This window comes from Lutra lutra, chromosome 15, assembly GCF_902655055.1.
Source record: "Lutra lutra chromosome 15, mLutLut1.2, whole genome shotgun sequence".
Taxonomy (NCBI): Eukaryota; Metazoa; Chordata; class Mammalia; order Carnivora; family Mustelidae; genus Lutra; species Lutra lutra.
In genome coordinates this window covers 38,658,829-38,678,535 of record NC_062292.1, presented here as the reverse complement: position 1 = coordinate 38,678,535, position 19,707 = coordinate 38,658,829, and the positions used below count along the sequence as shown (strand labels likewise).

Sequence of the window (19,707 nt, the reverse complement as noted above, 5' to 3'; positions counted from 1 at the left end):
CTGTGTTGAATCTCCCTGCACCTCTGTCTTACCAGGTGACTCATTTATGTGTTAACATTTTACCCACCTGGATAATCTCAAGAGACTCACCATCTCCAAATATTTAATTACATTTTTACCAGTTAAGGTAATATTTACAGGTTCCAGAGATTAGAACTCAGTATCAGCCCACTATTTCACTAATCATATTTTTAAAAGAGCTACTAAATATTGGCTTAAACATATCCCAAGGGAGTCTAGGTGTTTTAACCATTTTTCAAATGCTTGAACAAAGTTGTCTAGTATTGCTAAACATTCACTGAATACTCAGGAGTGGCTAAAATAAAGATACAAATTATCTACCTTATTTATATATGGATTGTTTTGATTGTTTTTGAACTTCATCTTATGCATCTGTCATCGTAAAGTTTGTTATATGTGAAATACCTTGTCCTTTTCCTTTCAGTGGTATAGTATAACCCCATATTCATTTTTAAAGTTTGGTTATTTAGTCATAAAGAAATATTTTTCAGTACTCATCTTGTATTAAGTAATTCTTATTTCTTACCTGAAGATTCTATAACAGGTGTTACCAATTATGTATTTTTTCATAAGTTCCAGTATACATAAATCAAATTGATTTGCCAAAATTCCTTATAATCATGATTTGAATTATAACATTCTCACTGAAAATGTTTTCACTGAATGCCAAGTATGTCTTCACTGTTTTATCATCTTCTCAGAAAAATAAAGAACCACAAACTACTGTTAAGGAATTACAGAGTTTTAAGGAAACAGAGAGAAGTGATCACCTTCAGAGAGATTCAGAACCTTAACCAGCACAACGGGTTTAAAACCAGATATGAGCTTATTGGTTCATACTATTTTACTAAATACACTTTTACTAAATACACTAAAGTGTATTTCACGTTTACTACCTCATTTAACACATGGAATTTAACAATGGAGAAACTATTCGTGTCATATAGACAGCTTCATAGGGTGAGGGGGAGTGCTTTTGGATCCAGACATAGGTTGATTTCTTGATTCTGGCTCATACCTAAGAATGGAAAAATCATTACCTTGCTGTACTCATTTATTCTAAATGATTAGACCTAGTGAACCTCACAGTATATGATAATAGCTATTAGAATACATAAGATAAAAAATGACCTATATTAGGTGGTTAGTGTGCTTGTATGTTCAGGATTTTTTTTTAAGTGACAATTATTTTTAAGGGAGTCAGAGAAGGCTTTAAAGAGGAGGATTTTCAACCTTTTAAGGCTGAAGAAAGGGATGGGAGAAAAGACGTTACACACACACACACACACACACACACAGAGGCACTCACCCATACACAAAGGAGGAAGAAGAGGATCAGGAGGAGGAAGATAAAGTTATGGGGGATGAAACTAGCATGATATGTTTATATGACACTAAGAAGCAGCCTGGGTGCATTAGAAAGAATGTGGGTAATACTAGAAAATAATATTGCACAGTTAGAAGGCACAGATACTGTAGATCTTGAAAATCAGGAAAAAATGATTACATGTGATGAGACAAGAGATAGAGAACTATTGAAGTTTTTTGAGCAGAAGAGTGACATAATGGAAATAGTTGATAATTTGCATATATAGTGAAAGAGTTTAAAGAATACTAATCAAATGAAATTGGGAACTGAGAAAAATATTTCTTCTGAAATAGACAATTTAATGGAAAATAGTGACAGTATCCAAGTAAATAACATAACAAGAAAAAGACTTTGCAGAATATTGATTTAATGCATCAGTTAAGCAAGAGAATATCTCAAACGTGCATTATCTATGCTCTATTTCCTTGTACCTTGGACAGCTTATCTATTTACCTCCCTCCAAAAAACAGGCACATTTTTCTACATGAATTGTTTGCTTATGATGTATAGTATTTAACAGTATGATAAACTGCATCTCAAAGAGAATTCAGCACTTTTAGAAGTTATGTATTTGTTAATATGCCATGGGTTAGACTATCATAATAAAAATGACTAAAATTAAATTCAGACCAGCAGAGGATAACTGCCATCATCATCATCTGTTGAAAACATATCACTGCCAAAGAAATCACTTTCAACATGCACAAAAGTTTGTAAATTGCAATTTGACCCCATTGTATAAATTTCAATAGTCATCTGAAACATCAAAAGAACCCATTTAAAATAATTATGTTGATTCTAAATTGTACATTCAAATGATATGTTCAGTTCACAGATTGGGAATATGACAAGAACATATGCCATAAAACCAAGATGAAAAGTTGAAGTTAGTTATCAAGCCTATTGTTAATTTTTAGATGCAGGTATGGAAAAATCTACCTCTTTAAATTAAGAGGACTGATCTGGAGAAAAAAACCAACAAACAGAAATTGTGTGCTTATTTCTATGTAGTTACCATATTAGAGATAAAAATAACCTTTATTACAAGGAAAGCTCTGTGGAATTCTTTTAGGATAGGAAAATCAATGTCATTCCCCATTAAAATGAAGTGAATGCCATATTTGGTCAAGGCAGCATGCACAATTTAATTAGATGCCTTAATATTCTGGAAAATGGCATGAAAGGGCAGCTCAAATATATTTAGCAGTTATGAACTTTAGAGATACTATAGCTAAAAGATGCCTATCCTTACAAATACTTTATGATAGCAAGACTTCTGCTCATGACTACAAAGGGGTCTTAGCAAATTTCTATTTCCCTGAAACAGCAGAGCACAGGAAGAACAGGAATGAATGGATTTGAAAGTTGAGAGGCAGAGAGCTTCATGAATTTCATAACAAGAATCTGAAGAGATCAAGGTTTGCAGCAATCTGGAACTGGTAAGAATTACAAAGGATGTGGCTTTAGGGAGGAGAGGGTGGAGAGCAAAAGGCCCTTGTAATTGAAATTCTTTGGGGGGGGGCTGAGAAGTTTGATCTCACTTTTGTTTTCACGAATATAAGCAAATAAGAAAAGTGATATCTTATTATTTATAAAACCCTGAATATTTTGACAAACCCCTCATTTGGGGTTGGAAGTCAAAATCAAATGAAACACACCAGTGTCATTTGAGTTTCCCTTCCCAGGGAGTTGATTTGACTCTAGTTCAAGGAGAGAATTAGTAAATGTGAAGTGATGAAGATGAACTCAAAACCTTGATAAAAAGCCCCTGCAAAGAACTTAATGAAAATCATACCCTTTACAGGCATCAGAGGACATCAAAAACCAAAAGGAAACAGTTGTAAGAGAGATTTGCAGAGCAATGTTCTCGACAACTCGAGAACATCAGTGACTTACATTCTCAATGTTGAGATTATTCTCTTTTCAATGGTTCTCATTTTTAGATTATATATAGCATACATTATATGTAATTCAATACATCAAAAGAAGCCTAAAAGTCAAGGTCATCTTTATTATTTTCAATGCATTTCAATGATTCTATATCTTATTAGCTCTCCCTGTGAGGTAATGTTCCTCATTTTCATTTTCTCAACTGATGACAATGCTGGAAAATAGTACATTCTCAGTAACTTTTTATTGGCCAACAGAGTCAATCTTACTATACATATTATAAATGCAGAAAACATTTAGGCCTCACAGGGTTCTTGAGGCAAACTTAAGGACCACTTTGCTGTTGCTCCATGAGGCTAGAAGTGACTCTAATATTGACACATTATCTGATGGTTATGCTCAGAAGTTGCACAAAACCCGTCTAGAATGGATATCTGTTTCTGTGACCTACCCGTGTCTGATCTGAGTCAAAGGAACATAGGTCCGAGGGAATTGAAGGAAAGATGTCAGGAAACCCAAGGCCCAGAACTTAACCAACGGTTAAGACTGAGACCAGACTCTGGCATTGTAGAAAATTCAAGAAGTGTACCATCCATATCTGTAGGCTCTTCTGCATCACTCTTCATTCTTGCTGAGAACTTTCCTTACTTTCTAGTCTACAGTCTTGCTGAACATGGACTGTCAGTCCTCCTCATTCTATTGACTGGAACTAAAAGCTTTCAGTCACAAGTTCAAATTCCTAAGAAAAAGGACTGAAATTAACTAGGCTTAGATGAAATCCCATATCTGGGCCAACACACTGTGGGCTAGGTAATAGGACATGACTGCTCCAGTTGCACTGTGTAGATAGAAAGCCGTAATGGGACTTCTTAGAATTCTGGGGAAACTATGCACTAGGCATCCATGCTACTCCTGTCTACCTGTAGCTGCTGGCAGGAGTTCCGAGCTCAACAAGAAATATTTTAAATGCTTTTCCTTCCAGCCACACCTCCATATCCTCTCAGGTGCACTTGGCTAGATTTAGCCAGCGGATTTTTATTTGATCTAGTAATTGTCAACCTAAGAACCAGTCTACCATCATCTTTGTATGCTCCATCCATTCGTGTTTTTTTTGCCCTACCCAGACCTGCCACTCAGATTCTACCATACTTCACAGGTTATCACACCCACTAGTTGGTCCTTTTAGTCCCCACTGACTAAGAAGCATATTTTGGTCATTTGCTTTTCATTCCCGTGAACCCATCTCTAGTGCTAAAGCTTAACCTGAAAATTTCCAATATGGCAATTATCTCTTAAGACAGCCCACTGATGTTACTATTGCCCTCACTCCCCAAACCCATATGAGTGGAAAAAATAATCTGTTTTGGGGGAGGAAGCAGAATGATTTCATTTTCTTTGCATTATTTTATTGCTCCCATCATAGACAAGTCCATTAGAAGGATTTTTTCCCTATTTTTTAATGTCCTTTAAAACAATATTTAAAAGAGTATATCTAGGGGCACCTGGATGGCTCAGCGGGTTAAAGCCTCTGCCTTTGGCTCAGGTTGTGATCCCAGGGTCCTGGGATCGAGCCCCACATCGGGCTCTCTGCTCAGCAGGGAGCCTGCTTCCCCCTCTCTCTCTGCCTGCCTCTCTGCCTACTTGTGATCTCTGTCTGTCAAATAAATAAATAAAATCTTAAAAAAAAAAAGAGTATGTCCAACAGCCCATTTTTCTAGCTGATATTTTCACTGCTTATTCTGAAACTTTAAAATTTTAAGCTTCACTGGTAAAACTTTCAGCATAAATTATTAATCCAATTTAATTTAAATTTTCATAAGTTATTAAAGAAGATTGCATGTGAGTAACCAGTTTTCAGATTTGGTAAGTTCTAATTCAAGACAGCACTAATGTGCAGCCTTTGGGTATAAACTTTCCTTAAGTAAAGCATGAAATAATTTCTTTCATCCAAGACAAAATGTGGATGGCAGATGCTTTTCAAAGGGTTTAATTAATTATCTCAATTTTAGACCACCCAAGAGTTGGAAGTAGACTTGGAATTGAATATATAGATACAGCGCAAAAGTAATGTGATGTCTGGTAGGCCTAACAATTTTCATAATTGGAGATCTTAATAGATAATTTGGTGTGTCTGTGAAAGCTGTGTACTTTCCTCTGTTAAGAAACTAGAGTTGTGGAGTGAATTATTCTTCTTTCTGCCTTCTTTTTTTTTTTTTTTAATTTTTTAAGGTCAATAAGGTAATTTCTTGAGGTTATTTGACTATAAGATACTTGCTTTCATTAAAGTACCAACTCAGTCATTACCATGGTGTGAGAATTATTTTTGAAGACAAGTAAGAAATAACAGAAAAGAAACATTCATAAAAGAGTCCTGAAAGAACATTCCACAAAAGTTTCCATAAATATTTACAACTCCCTAAATAGGAGTAAAAGTACTTCAACCTTGACTTTCACTGTGTTACAACCATATGGACACTCAATTTATACCAAGGAAGTTAGAACAGCTTAATTTAAGATAATCATATGTGTGATATTAGAAAAAAAATGCCAAACCAAGAATATAGTAGATAACACATCATTTAATGGGGTTATTTGAGGATCATGAAATAATCTCACTTTTTACCAAAATGTTTCCTCTCCAAGTAGTCATTGCCTAAAATTTTCACCACTGGACACCCAAATGGATAAATGTCTTACCTAATTCTACTTATTCACACTCGTGCTGTCTAGCGGAACAATGCTGTTGTGGAATGCTCTTTAACAAAATCAGTCTCGCAAAATGCTGAGCAAAGATTTCAGAAAAACAGTAGATTATTTTCACATTTACTTTGTCATAAAAACAGCAAACACTAGGCAAAAATTAGTTATCATATTTTTAAGCCAAAAAAAATCCAGTTGCTAAGTGAAATCATACCAAAGTTCAAGTTGTGGATGAAAGATGAATGTAATAGCTTGAGTGGATAAATGAGGTAGCGGGACTTTGAGTAGGAGCTGTGGCATGGATCAACAGACTTTTTATAAATTCTGTTTTGCTGGCATGTGGCTGAGGATCAGAGAAGGATTGCCGTGCCCCTTTGTAAAGGTATCATGTGCAGTTCCGTAACTGCCAAAGACATCATATGCCAACAAGTGATAGCAAGGTATGATGAAATGTGGAGAGTAGGGAGAGAATGGACAATAGAGGGGGAAAAGGGGGAAAAGGAAATGAGAGAAACTCTCATTGGAGATAATCAGTAAGTCCTACTGAGTAGCTGGTCTCTAATGCTATGTTCTAATATAATTCTTCTAAGTGGTTTCCAGAGCCTTGCTACTAAAAATGTCCTCAGCCAACCAGCACCAACAGCATCACAAGGGAGATTGTTAGAGGGACAAACTGAATCTAGAACCATGCCTCCCACCCAGAACTAGCTCTGTATTTGAACCAAGTCTCAGATAATTCATATTCCTACTGATGTTAGAAAAACATCGTTGTTTGGTAGGTCGATATAGAGACTCAAAAGATGTACTGATAAGTGAAATCAAAACTTGAATGAAATCATTGTTCTTCTACATAAATGTAATTGTGTTATTTTAATCTGAGGCAAGTAATAATGATACCCTGTTTTGGTGAATTTCATTTTAAAAATTAGTCTCCATGCACAGGTTGTATGACGTCCATGTAGCTTGTTTCCCTGTGATTGGAAGAAACAGAAAATACACTGCCTTTTATCATTGAAAGCATTAGACATTGGGAGACTTAAGAAAACAGTAGGTCAGCCTACTTCTCCCACTTGTTCACATGATGCCAAAACAGCCACATGACAAATGACAAACCGAAATAGTGGGGTTTCTACTTTGTTGCACATTAATCACGTGCATATTTGGGAAATCCTCGATGTCTGAGTGTTAGTTTTTACTTACTTGTAGGAAATGCAAACATCACACTCGAGAGAGGATAATACACTGAGACAAATCAAAAGCCTTTCAGTCACTTAAAGGTAAACATCTAAAGTTCATAAAAGGTTTGTCTTTTACAGAGTTCAAAAAAGGAAAAGAATAAAGGTAAGAAGCAACCTCTTCAGCATGTTTGTTTGGCCCAACTCCCTAAGATCTGACCACACATCCCAATGTGTGCTCGTTATAAATTCAGAACAGTTGAGAAACTTCCTACTCAGATATCATTTTCATCTGATCTCAATTTTCCCACCCAAGTCTCAGACCACCCATGACAAACAAAATTATGACCAAGAGATAATTTTATAACAAAAACAGTTTGTATGTAAATGTGTGAAGAGCAGAAATTTCTATGTATCCATTCTTTTAGAATACAAGTTTGAGGCCAAGTTAAAAGTCTTAACATAATCCAATAATTCAGTACTTGCATGTTTGAGCTATAGAACTCTTAACATTTTCCCTGTCATGATAGCTGTAAGTGTTGGGAGTGGAAAGACGTGGTGCTTTTTCTATGTTATGATGTTTCTACAAATCAAGTAATTTCCCATATCTCAGTTTCTTTCTCTGTAGTAAAGGAGATAACAATACTTAAGTACCTGCCTCATTGAGTTATGGTAAATATCAAATATAACAGTGGACCTTTGAGATATAAGATAGGAGATGTATCAAGTATTGTATAAATATGAAAGAGTTACTGGTAAGTGTGTTTTTTAAAGACATTATAGGATTTATAATATGGTATGTATTCAGAGCTTATTTAATAATATGCAATTTAGAAGGTCCAATTCTGCCATCAGTGACATTCATTGATGATGATGATATTCATTCTTCAATAGATTTTCCTTCAGAAAGCTGAAAGTAGAAATTGACCTTTCTGATATAGAAAGAATATGTCTATGTGATAAAAACTTTATTGACTGGACTTGAACAATTTTAAGAGCATATATATACAAATTTGAAAGAAGGAGTAAAATACATAACAAAACTAATTTATTGGTGTTATTTTTGTTTTATTTTCATCACCACTGCATTTGAGCATTTTATTCAATTTCATTTTCTCAATCAATGCTTTAGAACTGAATATACTGAATTTATACTATGTTTATACTATATTTAGAATTTTTATACTGTATACTATTTATGCTATACTTAGAATTTTTTTAGTTCAAATTTTGAACAATAAGCACAGCAATTTCAGAAAACGAAGCTCGTTTTCAGGCAGGGAGAGACATATAACAGACAAGTACATTTGAAAAATGAGATATTTTCTGATAGTAATAAGTTCAATGGGCAAAACCCAAAACCAGACCCAGACAACAAATTAGATAGGATAATAGGTGGGTGTCTTCCTAGAAGAAAAGATGATGGAAAGGAGCCAGAAGGTGAAGATCTAGGACAAGGGTATTCTCAGCAATGGGCACAATTAATCAAAGAGTTTGAGGAAAGTCTGAGCCAAGGCAAGTGTGATTGCAGTGCAGTGAAAAAGGGTGGATACAAGATGAGATCTGGGTGTTAAGTAGGGACCACAATAAGATGACGTTGGGTCTTATAGTCATAGTAATGGAGGAGGAGGCTATTTTGAGTGTAGTGGGAAGCAATTACAGAAGTCTAAGCAAGAAAGTGGCAGGGTGTATTTTATATTTTAAAAGCTAGCTGCTCTGTGGAGAACATACTGTGGTGTGAGTCCATGTGTAGAGGCAGATGGACCAGATACAGGATGATTAGAATAATGCACGTGAGAGATAATAGTGGTTTGGATGCACATAGCAGCAGAAGGCATCGTGAGAGGTAATTGCATTTACAGTCTATTTCCAAGATAAGGCCCACAATATTCCCTTATCTGTGGGCACATAAAAAAGAAAAAGGGGACTCCAGAATGGTAGCTAGGTTTCAGACTCAGCAGTTTTTTTGATAGATGTGTTGCTAGCTGATTTAGAGAAAGCTGGAGAAGGAGCAGCATGTGAAAAAAAAAGGAGGAGGCTTCAAGAAAATTACAAAGCATGTGACTTGTCCAACCTCATAATTGCTATTAGTTCTTTTATGTTTAGGAAGCCCTTGCTTTTACAGACCCCCAGAAGAGGAGAGAGATGTGTGATAGTACTTCAGATTTACTAAAACTCTGCTGGAGTTTCAAGACAGATTGTAGGCCAGGGGAAAGGAAAACAAGTCCGTCTGAGTGTGTGAGTGGGTTTTGAATCTCCTCTAAGAGGAAAGGTATTGAATCCACTCTGTCTTTATAATTTAGGACTGGAATGTTAGTTTCCCCTGGGAATGCTCCAAATCACTAAATAAATGTGGTACTTTGCTGATTGCATCAATTTTACCTGAAGATTTCAAGGGCTTGGGAGGCCAAGTTTAAGAGGCTTAATTCCATGTAACATATAATACCATTTATAAATTATTAAATAGAATAAACATTTCCATGCATTTTTCCAGATAAGACATGAGAGTATAAAAGCAGGAACCTAAGTGCCTTTTAGGTTTTGCCTTATGGACAATAGAGGTCACTCAAGGGTTTTAAGTGGAGGAATGAAAGAATCAGCTTCCCTTTAGAAGACCCGTTTGGCTGCAGGTTTGAGAGAGGATCATTGCAGCAGTGAAGGTGGTAGAGTAGGGGTCAGCAAGACTGGAGATAAAGAGACCCCTAACTTGAACTGTCGTGCACACTGAGGCATATACACCAGGAATGAGATGGAGTGAAATGGACAGATTCATGATCTCCATGGGCATGACAATTAATTGGGTATGAAAGCCCAGTAAAGGGAAGGAAGATTTAAGTATCAGGTCCAAGTGTTCTGTCTTTGGTCTCTGGTGTACTCTTCAGTGAGACAGGCAACAATGAAAGATGCACAGATTAGAGGAAGAGATGATGACTTTAGTGTTGTATGTATTGGGCTGAGGTATCAGTGAGTCATCCAATGGGAAAGGTACAGTGGGATCTACAGTTCCGGTGCTCAGGAAAAAGGCCAGGGTTTCAGAGAGAAATCATCTGTGTTAAGTTGTCATTGAACTCAAAAAAGGTGACTTAAAATCTGTTGAGTGAGAAGAGAATAGGGTCTGAGAAGGAATCTGAAAAATACAAGTATATTAGAAACAAGAAGAGAAAAACCAGTTTTTAATAAAAGAGAATGAGAGGCATAAGAAAGAGAAAGAAACCCAGGAATAAATGAAGCCAAAAGGAAAGAACACTCCAAGAATCAGAAAGTGATAAAGTGCCTAAATATTTTAGAGAACACAAGTATTAAAAGGACTGAAAAATTGTTCATGAGATTAAGCAACACAAAGGCATTTGGTGGTCTTGCTAAAGATAAATTAATTAATTTAAAAAAAGGATGGCAAGGACACAAGCCAGATTATAACAGGTAGAGAAATGAGAGAAAAGAAAGTAGAAATAGTGAATGTCACAAAATTATCAGAGGCAGGAATTTTTAAATATTGAAGAAACTTGAGATTATTAAAATGCTAATAAAAAGACTCGTAGGCAAGGAGCTGCTGACAATTTGAGAAAGATAGAAACATCTAAGAAGAATTTTCTGAAAAGGCAAAAGTTATCATCTATGCACTCTGTAATTGATTTACCTTAGACAGGTTGAAAAACTTTTCAATTGTAATGGGAAGGAATTAGAAAAGGATGAATCTACATTTTGGCAAGTTTGTTGGTTTGTCGCTGAGAATGGGAAAGTGATGCAGTCTAGAGAGAACAATAGAGTAGAGAGAAAAAAAAATGGATAATGTGAAAAATGAGAAAAAACTAAGTGGGCAAACAGTTTTATACGCCATTGAGTAACTAGTCAAATTTGGAGACTATGAGCTTATAGTAACATCTTTTTTTTTTTTTTTTAAGATTTTATTTATTTATTTGACAGAGAGAGATCACAAGTAGGCAGAGAGGCAGGCAGAGAGGAGGAAGCAGGCTCCCTGCTGAGCAGAGAGCCCGATATGGGGCTCGATCCTAGGATCCTGAGATCATGACCTGAGCTGAAGGCAGAGGCTTAACCCACTGAGCCACCCAGGTGCCCCAACATCTTTTATAGACAAATTCAATGTTTATCTACCCACTCTTAGAAGCCCAGAATACCCTAGAGGAGATTATCAGTTGGATGAATCCCAAATTGGGTTTTGCCTGGTGGGACTGATGGGACATCAGAAAGAAAACGGATCAAAAAAGGTATATGTCTTGGGACGCCTGGGTGGCTCAGTTGGTTGGATGACTGCCTTCGGCTCAGGTCATGATCCCGGAGTCCCGGGATCCAGTCCCGCATCGGGCTCCCAGCTCCATGGGGAGTCTGCTTCTCCCTCTGACCTTCTCCTCACTCATGCTCTCTCTCACTGTCTCTCTCTCAAATAAATAAATAAAATCTTAAAAAAAAAAAGGTACATGTCTTGACTAGAGGCTGTATGACATCCTGAAATATGGGCTCTAATAGGGCAGGAAGTATGAAAGGAAAGAGAATGGAACATGAATGAGGAGACAATGGAGGAGCCAAAGATCTGAAGTATCAAAAAGGTTGAAAAAGAGGTATGATAATAGAGGTGGAAGGGTTGAAAATGGTAGATGGAGAGTAGGTGACCTGACTTTACAATATTCACAGTAAACTTTTCCAATGTATATTGTGGGTGCAAGTGATTGTGGTAGGACTGGAGGTGGCCACATCATCAGAACTGATACCAGTAAAGAGTGTTGAGTGGATTGCCCTTGTGAGCATTGAACTAAACCAGGGTGATGGCAGAACTAGAGATGAAGGGGAAATCTGAGACTCAGATGCCTGGTGTCTAGTGGATGAAAAGAACTGAAGAAAAAGTTGGTAGGTGACAACAGGGAGGAGTTATGTAAATGTGTGCCAATCCTGTGACCATTAGTTTGGTCAGTGTAAGTGTCCTATATGATTAACTTACACCAATATTGGGGGGAATCTGTGGTCTCACAGTAATTTCCCCACTTGTCCTCTAGTGTCTGATTCATTTGTTTGGATTCTATTTTAAAATATTCTTTCTAATATGCTGACATTATCTATCAGATTTTTTCTGATCTGTTGGCTACTAGTGAATAGGTCTTTGCAAGATGGGGAAAAAAATTCAGCAAAAATTTAATCTCATCTCTTCTTATGAAAGGCATTATGAGGGATTAAAAATAGTGAAATACAATTCAGCCCTTGAAATATTGACACTATAGTACAGAAATTTAGTGAATATAGGATAACATAATATCATCACACGGGTATTGTATGAGAAGGCAGAACTGGAAAAATTTTGGACAGCATGGGGTGATGACAATTTAGGGGAAACTAAGCACCACTCAATGAAGGAGAAATATTCAAAAAAGGAGAGGACTAAAAAGTATCTTCTGATTCTACTTTGGATCTGTTTAACCTATCTTAGCTACAATATACTCTAAGAGATAGCAGTGTGTACTTTAGATTGGATCGGTGATGAAGATGCATTCGTATTTCCTTCAGAAATTACCTCTAGTCTACAAAAAGACCACACAGAGGTAGGAGGAGTGAATGGGAGTTCCCTTTAATTTGTATGATTTAGGCTGCAGGAGGGACACATCCAAGAAACTCCATGAGGGCTCTTGATATTTCCCTAACAGAAATGGAATTTTTGATGCCATTTTGGAAAGGATCCATGACTTGTCTGATCCTATTACTCCATGGGCTTCAAGCTCTGAACCAGTCATAGGGCTCCTTAAGCCCCAGACTAATGTTCTGGGAAAAGCGCATTCCTTCAACAAATATGGAAGCTTCTATTGTTTCAAGATTCTGTGCAAGGGCTCTTGTGGGGCCCAGAGAAAAATATGGCTCCATGCCTGTTACTCTAATGCCTGTTTATAGTCACATGTGGGTCACTTTTAATGCTCTGGTCTGGGTCTGAACCAAACACACTGACATGACTGACGTGGATATCTCTATTTATGCTGAAATATTCAAATATATTGTACTGGGAAGAAAGAAAGAAAGAAAGAAAGAAAGAAAGAAAGAAAGAAAGAAAGAAAGAAAGAAAGAAAGAAAGAAAAAAACACCTTATTCGGCACCATGATGAGAATGTATATGGTGTGTAAAATGGGTGAGTGTTGGTTTGAATCAAGTACCATCAACTACCAACTCTATGGCACTGGGTAGTATCAGCCCCATTTTCTCATCTACAAAACAGGGATAACAGAATAACTAATTTATTAGTAGTTGTAAAGATTAAACAAGATGTGAAGTGCACATTACTTGGCATCCACCATAAGAAGGTACCTGTCTTAGTGATAACCATTATTTTAGAAGGCAACATATCTGGTTGAAAAAGATGGACATGCACTCAGTCATGGATGGGTTAAAACCACAGTAATAAATTATCCGTTTTGCCCACAAGAAACGAAAGTAGTACAGTGGACTCTATGGGTTGTTACAACGATTAAATTACACAAGACCGACGAGGGGTTAGCAGGTACACAACAAGAAAGAGCCAACTACAACTCACTTAGAAATCCCTTCATTTATTTTGCGTAACTCTGTGGATCAGTATAAATGAACAGAGTTCTTATTTACCAGAGTCTACCTTCCCCATCTTCAATGCTGGAAACATGGGATTTGATGATCTCTAAGATAACTTGTACATCTAAATCATACGTATTCACCAGAGATTTTTAGAAATCAGGCGAATGAAATCATCCTGAAATAGGTGAACGATAACTTCTGGCTGCCAGTTTTATGAAATTTTTGCATTTACCAGAAGAGGCAAATTAAAAAAGGACTTTGAAAAAATTATACTTCCTCTTCATCCCTGCTTCGCTGAAGCCCTTTCTTTGATTTCCTTGACATTGTTGCCTTTTCATGTTTTCCAGCGTTATTTCCCCCTCTGCTTTCTCCAAAACCGAATAGCTACTCAAAAAAAGTTAATTCTATTTCTGTGTCACGATTGACTAATTCAGCCTGCTAGTTGAGAACTGCAATAAAGCTTCTTTTTCAAAATAAAATCTGTGAATTCATCACTGGAAAAAAAACAAAACAAAACAAAACAACAAAAAACAAAAAAACAAAAACGATTTTGTGCTTCTCTACAGGATTGAGTTCCACAAAGGAATGAGATGATAATTTACTTTCTGTCACCTCCAAAGTTAACCGGGAAAACAAACAAATAAACAAACACGTTTTTTTTTCTGACAGGCAAACCAGGCAAATCACAGACAAAACTGCAGGGCAGGGGGATCAAAAGGAAAAAAAAAAAAAAAAAATCTTGAAAAAGCCGAGCTTCCAATCTCCTCCCCCTGGTCTCCGTGAAGGATGACTTCAGTCCCTTTCTTAACTAATTCTGTCACTGTAAAATCCTACAGTCATTCTTCCACACATAAAGGACAAATAAGCTCACGAGGAGGCTCTCGATGCTTTCAGTTTTAACTATTCACCAATGGTGGAAAAGGCAGAATGCCTGAGCTCTGTCCCGGCGGCCAATCGGATGGCCGTGAATCTCCCACATGACTCGCTGCCCCTGTCTTTCACATGGGCTGTAATTTAGTTCAATTCAGAACTGCAGATAGTACAGCTTTCACAGGAGCAAGGGATGCCTGAGCACAAGTGGCTGAGTTCCGCGTGACTTTATGAAGCCCTTTCCCACCTCCCTCCTTCAGGAAAACGGGGGATTCTGCACCTGCGTCAGGGACAGTCTGGCAAAAGCCTCTGCTCGGCCTCCGGGGACGAGGAACTAGCCCAAATAACCGTTTTGAAATTGTGAGTATACATTTCTTTCCGTCCAGGGTGCCGATGAAAATAGTTTTATGTCATAAGCATCAACGATTTGGAGATTTTTTTTTTTTAATTTTATTTTATTTTATTTATTTATTTATTTATTTTTTTTAGGGCACTTCTTTTAAATGTGTAGGAAAAGGTCTCCGGCAGGCAGGAAGATGGTTCGGGGACAATTGTTGCATGCTTTGTTATGTTAAAGAATTAAAAATAAAAGTCAGGCATTCCAAAGAGTAGCTGCAGGAGGGCTGCACCCCGGAACCTTGCTTCCGTAGGCTGCTTTGTTCATAAGAAAAAAATGAAGGCACACTCATAGGTACTTAGTTCACTTCTTCTCGTTCTTTATGTCTAATCAGATCTGATCTGTCCCCAAGAAAAATAAAAGACAAACTTTGCTGACTCCACTGACAAGGGTACCATCGACTTTCCAGACATCTGACAGTTATTATAATTAGCTATGAAAGACTGCTAAGACACTTGGGGGCAAATAGCTCTTAAATTCTGAACAATGGCTTCAAGCCAGAGCTTTCTTTTTATTTATTTTTTAAACCACCACTTTTCATTTCATCATAATGATAGAAACGGAGCTGGTTTCGGTGTTTTTGTCCACAAAATGTGAAATAAAGTCCCGGCAGAAGTGAAAGGTGACTGGGTATAAAGTGGTCAGTGTAAAGATAGAAGGAAAAGACAGCTTTCTGTATCAGGATCCAGCCTTCCATGTATAAAGATTTTTTTTTTTTTTTAATTCCTAATAGGGTGGAGTGAGGATGTGGGGGTGGGGAGGAAGCATGTGGAAGCTTCTTTATAGAATGCTTGAAGAATAAAAGAATTTGGGATTTCTTCTTACTAGAAGGCAAAAGATACACTGAGCATCTAACTTACATGCTTGGTAAGGTTTTTTGATGGAGTTTCAAACAGAAGCGACATACAAGCCAGTTTTTTTTTTTAATTTATAAAATAATTGGAAACAAATGGGGGAAGAATGATCCTGTATTATTGCTTTCTTTTTACAAAGAGCTAGGCTAACCTAGCAATGCATTATGCCTTTACTTCTAGAATCATCCAAATTCTTAAAAAGTTATAGGCTAAGTCTCATAAGAAATTAAAAGGCAAATCAAATCGATGTGATTGTGACTGATGAAGATTTTGAACGACAAAGCCTCCAACAAAAAGAGAGTTTGTAAGAAAACATTGCCCTCCTTATTTTTAAAAGAGAGTATCAACTCCATCAATTATTGAAAGGAATTATTCAAAGGCTCCAGACATAACTAATTATGGCTTAAAGAGATCTGCCAGAGCAGGGTTTGTGTTCTAATTATAAAAGTCCAAGACGGTAGGATTCATTTTTTAAAGAGGACTTGGACACAAATTTTCGCATAATCTTTTTAAAATACACCATTTTTTTTTCTTTGTCTGCTCTCATGTTATCTACACCTCCCCCACCGCCGCCCACTGTGTGCTGAGACACCTGAAGGCTAGACATAATGATCAACAGAGCTCCAGCCTGTCTGGACTCCAGCCAGGTTTTTTTCCCCCCTCTACAATCAAGGAGCTTGCACGCAATGCATACCCAGCCTATTCCACTGCTATGTGCAGATCCGGGATGGAAGTCTTACACATACTGCGGAAAGATTAAAGACAACAATATCCCCTTTCTTTTACCCCAGACAGCCTCAATTTTTAACCCTTTCATTACCTTTCAAACCAAGACGTCTTCTCCGTTCAAATGCAGGGCTCAAGGGACCCTGCAACTCCTGCATCATATCATACAGCTACACATGCCTCATTGGGTATAGAAATCTCATCCCAACAGACCCATCGGGGGCATATTTTAGGATGAACAGTGTGCTAAGAAAACAAAACACAATTTACTCGTGCGGGAAATGCATTTTTGAATGAACTTAAGCTGTGTGAAATCTGGAAAAAGTCAAAGGTCTGTGGAAAGATTCTTGCAAAGCTTGCAGAAGGTTATAGCATTTCTGATGATGCTGTTCTTTAACCGTCTCTCTCTCTCTCTCTCAAATACACACACACGCACGCACGCACACACACACACACACTCAAGAGACACATTCAGCCGGGCAATTATATCATTATATCACAGAGAAACCCTGGTTTGGTGGTGATGTCATCACATATAAAATTTTGCCTTTGTGGGCAACATTTGCAATCACCTAATCTCCAACGTCTGTTGGGTGTGTGCCCATAGGAAGTTCACATGTTTGTGGGATTAACCAACACCCACAGGAAAGGACTATTTTATTTGTAGCTATCTCTCTCTTGAAGATGTGTTTATGGGGCAGTATGGACATGTTTATCAAGGTATCTGTGCTCAGGTAGAGTTTCTGGTTCTAGGAAGCCTTACTAAGATGCTGGTTGAACATTTTAGAGGTGGCTGAATTTCTATGCTATGAATAGGATTTAGAAACGGTGAACATTTTGCAATCACGTGGATAAAAATGCAACAGTACTGAAAGGTGTTATGACTTGGTGATTCTTATTTGGCATTTACATTTTTGTAAACATTAAATCACTGGTTAAAGTGATTTACTGGTTAAAGAAAGAATATATATAAATGACTTAAAAGTAATGCTCATTTCATGTGCTCTGGGTTAGAGGATAATTGGGTTAAAATTTTATGGGCTGGTGCAGTGTTTGTATTTATTTTCAAGTTTATTTTGTGGGTATTACACTAAACAGTTGTCCACCAAACAAGTTGTCTAGATTTTTAATAATGTGTGTATTTAAGTGTACTGTTTTATTTTACTTAACTCAAATAGAACAAAGTTTAATAATTTTATGGGAACAGATTGCCATATCTGAGACATAAATATAGAGCAACCGTACATACATAATGTCTCTTAATTACTAAGTTTTGATTTGTAATTTACTCTTCATTAATATAGAATGGCCAGGTATACTTACCAGTTCTTATATACCAAGTATTTGATACATTATTTTTTTGAATTTTGCAATTTGCTCTGAATACTTCTTTCTTGCATACTTAGAAAAGGATTAATTCTGAAAGGATTTGCAACACATACGTATATGAACAGCACGATTTATACACCAACATACAAAATAATGAGATTGATTTTACTGAGGCATTTATTGTATGACTGTTTTAAAACGAGAAAAAATGTTTTGTTCTGTTTTTCTTTTGTGTTACTTTTGTTGAGAAAAGCATATAGCTCAAAGAACAGACACATTTTGTACTTAGAAAAAACAAGCTACACAAGTTAGGTGACATTCTGTGTGGTAAGACTCCAGTGCGAACTAATAAATAACTTTTTTGAGAAATTTTTGGGCTTGACTCCATAATTTTTACATAAATAGTTCTTCCAGCATATACTGGAGTTTTTGCCTGAGGATGAATTATATAATTGTTTTGTCAAACATAAAAAAAATGAACAAGTAGTTGTTGGATTTAAATTTCACCTACTTTCTAAAAACAAAACATGACATTGCCCACTGGGGATACAGGTTACTAAAAAGGCACCTTTCAAAGAATAGAAGATAATGGACTTGATTGAAATAGTTGAACTACGTAACGCCAATTCAAGAACAAATGGTTTTTCAGAGCATAAAGGAGAAAGAACAATTTACTATAGTACAGTTTATTCTTCTTACACAATAGTAATGATTTATTTGAAATGGCAGAACAAACAGTAAATATACAAAAACAACCAATGATATCTCATGTCAGAGATATGTCAAGATTCTTGTTTCACAGGTTAGAATATCCTTAATTCAATTATTTATCTGAAGACTTTAGTGAAAACCTATACTCTTGCTTGCTTAGTTGATATAATAATCATGTGTTTTTGCACATGTGTATAGATTGGGTATATATAAAATATATTTGAATGTAGTTTTATGATGAAAAATAAGTGTTGGTATTTTACTATAATCAAAGTTTTTTTTTAAATGATCTTGAGTTAGAATATTAACATATTTTAAAAGAATGTAAAATTTTGATGGGGAGGTCCACATAGCTATGTCTATGCTAGCAGGGGGACATACTCAGATAATGGCTAAATTGATGTATTGATGATGTAATTATTGCAAATGCCTCATATCAAAACATATTTCAATCATTTCAAAAGATATGACTCTAATGTGGCAAACAGTATAAAACGCTATTTTTAAGAAAAACTTTGTTTCTTGACATTAGGAAGATGACTTCTAAAAGTCGGCTGACACTCCTAATTTCTCTTCACGAAAGGACAGATTGGGTTTAAAAGAAACAAAAAAACTTGCCTTTACGCTTGAGACCTGAAATTATTTTTAGTAGATGCCCTAGCACTGCACAGAGAATGCACAGGAACCTCAAGTCACAATGAGAAAAGAAGGAAAATTGGTTTGGTTGCTTGATGTCTCTCAGCTTTTATTCTTTCAAGCCTACATGCAGTCAGAACTCAAAATTAATTTGAGTGAAAACTATCCGAGTTATTTTCACAATTTTCAAAAGACCCACGGTCCTGTTGCTATCCCATTAAGGAGTAGTGTTCTAAGAGTGATTGAATGTTCCCCTGCCTGAAACTCAGTCAAGCTCAGTGAGGCGCTGGGGTCAGACGGGCTCATGAATCACAGATAGGAAATGAACTGTGTATTGCATATTTGGAGGTTGAAAAAGAAACATTTGGGATATTTTACCGTAAACAGATTTTGGGTTGAGTTTTGGCACATCTTTTTAAACATCAAGCCTGCAGTTCAGCTGAAATAACTTTTTATATGTATAGCTAAGACCAGATGGCCACGTGC

At 36.5% G+C, this 19,707-nt stretch overlaps 1 long non-coding RNA gene across 2 annotated transcripts in view; it reads left to right on the top strand.

Moving 5' to 3' along the window:
* Window positions 1-14,755: 14,755 nt before the first annotated feature.
* The window catches only part of LOC125086193 (uncharacterized), a 65,984-nt gene continuing 61,032 nt past the window's right edge, over window positions 14,756-19,707 (top strand). For both annotated transcript variants that reach the window (XR_007123116.1, XR_007123117.1), the window contains exon 1: window positions 14,756-14,928. This is a non-coding gene — a long non-coding RNA (uncharacterized LOC125086193). The remainder of the gene's footprint in view (window positions 14,929-19,707) is intronic.